This window comes from Tupaia chinensis, unplaced genomic scaffold, assembly GCF_000334495.1.
Source record: "Tupaia chinensis unplaced genomic scaffold, TupChi_1.0 Scaffold000289_1, whole genome shotgun sequence".
In the NCBI taxonomy this organism is placed as follows: domain Eukaryota; kingdom Metazoa; phylum Chordata; class Mammalia; order Scandentia; family Tupaiidae; genus Tupaia; species Tupaia belangeri.
The window spans coordinates 695,190-698,130 of record NW_006159774.1 but is presented as its reverse complement, the minus strand read 5'-3'; the positions used below and the strand labels follow the sequence as shown (position 1 = coordinate 698,130).

At 52.9% G+C, this 2,941-nt stretch overlaps 2 long non-coding RNA genes across 2 annotated transcripts in view; one reads left to right on the top strand and one right to left on the bottom strand.

Moving 5' to 3' along the window:
- The window catches only part of LOC102501521 (uncharacterized), a 38,951-nt gene extending 36,404 nt beyond the window's left edge, over window positions 1-2,547 (top strand). The window contains exon 5 of the long non-coding RNA XR_001370497.1: window positions 1,659-2,547. This is a non-coding gene — a long non-coding RNA (uncharacterized LOC102501521). The remainder of the gene's footprint in view (window positions 1-1,658) is intronic.
- LOC102501819 (uncharacterized) overlaps window positions 1-2,941 on the bottom strand; it is a 25,934-nt gene that overhangs the window by 15,141 nt on the left and 7,852 nt on the right. The window lies entirely within an intron of this gene.

The following is a 2,941-nucleotide window of genomic DNA, read 5'->3' as shown; positions in this document are numbered from 1 at the left end:
CCTACAAGGAATGAATAAAGAAAGCCAGCCACCGAGGGAAGGCCTGCGGACTCACTCCAGTCAGCCCCTGCACAGGACAAACTGAACCAAAATCCTCATTTAATTTAACCTTTCTCCTCCCTAGGTAAGGCACGTACAGCTTAGAGTCTTTCTAGACCAGAGGGTACCTAAAGAGAAAGGGACTAGAGCAGAAATTTTACTTTTTAGTATTCCAGGTAGTCATCCATGTGAGAAAGACACCAAAGAGGGGAGAAACCTGAGGGAATGTATTGCCATGTTCAGCATGACCGAGGTCTTCGCTCGGACCAAGAGGCTGAGATTTGCTCACAACTTGCCCCAGAACCAAGGTTGAAATAGCATTTGAAAATTATTTCGAAAGTAAACATTAGAATAGGGTCAGGGTATGTGAACACAGAAAATGCCTAATACCTGTTGCCAGGTTCAGCCTGCTCGCTCGCTCCATCCCTCCCCACGTCCCGGGACCCTGGCTCCTAGTGTCCAGGCCAGTATTGAGTCAGGCTCCAGGCAGGAGCTCAGGTCCAGTCTGACCTCTCAGGAGCTTTGGCTTTTTCTTAGAAGGACTTGGGAGAGGCAGCACCAACCATCATCCAACATTATTCTTTGTCCCAAAAGTGTCGGGGATGGCTACAGGAAAAGCAGTGTCTTCCAGCTTCTGCTTCCCTGAGAATTAGGTGGTTTTTGTTTCCTCACCGTTCCTTGTTCAGTTGGCTTAAGAATTGCACCAAAGCCAAAGCCCACAGGCTTCTGCTCTCCTGTGGAGATGCCTGGCAGATTGTCCATGCAGCTGGGGCTGGTTCTCTGAGGATTCACCTCTAGTAGAGGGGGTCTGCATCCTTGGGATGCTACCCAGTGGAGCTCTTGGGGTCGCCCCACAGCAGAGGGATCCACTCCATCCAGGTCTCCAGAATCAAGCTCTGCTCTCTCAGAGCCATCCCCAACAGGTGGGCCTCTGCATCCTGACTTCTAGGGCCAAGATGGTAGAAGGATTCAAAGGCCCTGACCCTCCATGCTGGGGATCTGGAAGTGTGAGGCCCACCTGTACCTCTGCACATCTACACAGACAGCACTTCTGATCTGGGGGATAGAGGGCAGTGGACGAGGCCAGGCTCCCCTTTTCCTCTCTGAGACTTTGATCGACCCCTTGACTTTTCAAAGCCCGTCTCTGCCTATGCAAAATGGATAGCAAGTGGACCAGGAAATGGGATTTTAGAGTGATGTGACAGGACAGTTTGAAAAGTCACTGGTGTGGCCTGGGGGAGGGGGAAGTGTGTTGGTGTCAGGCCATCAACACATAGTCAGGGTCAGTCCACATGGCAACAGCCAACATGCTGTACAGGTGAGCGAGCCAGCAGGGCGCTAAGGGCTCTGCTGTACCATCTCCCAGTTGTGCTGAGATAGGAGGAAGAAGTCCCCGTCCCCAGCTCCTTCATCTCTCCTATTGTCTCCCAAGTATCACCCCAACCCCAAGCCAGGCTCACCTGCTTTCCTCCCTCTCACTCTAGGTCTCTCAAGCCTCAGGCCTTCTACATCCCCTATCTCCTCTGAATGGAATGTCCTCCAACTTCCTTTACCAAATCTTTGAGCAGGTGCGAAGGGAGACAATAAGCCAACCATGTCGCTGTCTTCTCCTCCTGCAGCTCCAGAGCCACCTACAGATCAAGGGCTATTCCACCCAGCCGAGCCACCGCCACTGACTCCAGCAGCCATGCTGGTGGGTACTGAGGGTAAGTGCTGGTCGCACCAACAGTCACCCAGGCCAAACGCCCACCGAAGTCCTCAACAGTAGCCTTCAACACCACCAAAAATCCAATACCAGGCGCACACCAGAAGCCATTGTGACCGAACCACCACACCACAGCCAATGCTCTCATTGACTCAGCACACCGGGTCCTGACTGTGCTGACTCAGCACTACCACTACCCAAGTCCCACCTTGGTCAAACAAACGAGCTGGCACTGGTCATGCCACCAGCAATCAGGGCCGACTCACCATCAAAGTTCACCAGGGTCACCTTTGCTTTTGCAGCAGTCTAACCAGCCACACCCCCCGCCTTCCTTCTAAACAACTGTCTCTGCTACCAAAAATAGTCCTTGTTGCCCAAGAAAGGCTGGTTCCAGCCATCTCTCTAGCCACCTCTAACGGCTTTGGCTACTCTTAGCAGTGTGAAGGAGCTGACACTAGCTGATCCAACAGTCACCCAAGTTAAGATAAACTGAAACCCAGAAGGACTGTCCTTGCCAATGCCAAAAAGCCACAGCCAGACATGCCACGAGTCTCCCAGCAGAGCCACTGCCACCACCACTAGTGTAGGCTGTTGCCGCCTCAGCTTATCCAGAGCTGGGCATGACAAGAGAAGTCCCATCTGAGCTTGTACTGCAATCGCCAGAGACTGGCCTTGTGAGCAGGAAGGGGCTGGCATCTGTTGTACCACAGCCATCAGGGCCAAATCCCCACCAAAGCCACCAATAAGCCACTGGTTGGGCCAGCACCAGAGCACAGGCAGCAGCTACCCTAGCAGCCTCAGCACGTCCGCCGTTGGCTGCTCTGCCAGCCCCGATGCAGCACGAGCACCGCTAGCTGCTGGCAGAGCCTCTCCCGCTCAGGGACTGGCCCCAGCCACACCCGCAGTCCCCACCCTGGGCCTCCCTTGCTGTGTCAGTGAAGCCCAGGACTTCATTTTCTTCACTTTTTTTTTCTTTCTGTTACATTACATTCTCTCTTTTCATTTTAATTGTTTTAGATAAAATTTCCATTTCTATTCATTTCTCCAGACCCCCTATTTCCTCTGCTTGGCACATCCTCCCTCCCTTGCTTCCCAAAATCTGTGAGCAGGTGTAGAGGGAGACTATGAGTTGGGCCATGGTTGAAGGTACAGAGGGGCAGGGATGTTGCTTGTTCCCACAGCCCTTCAAGCTCTTTC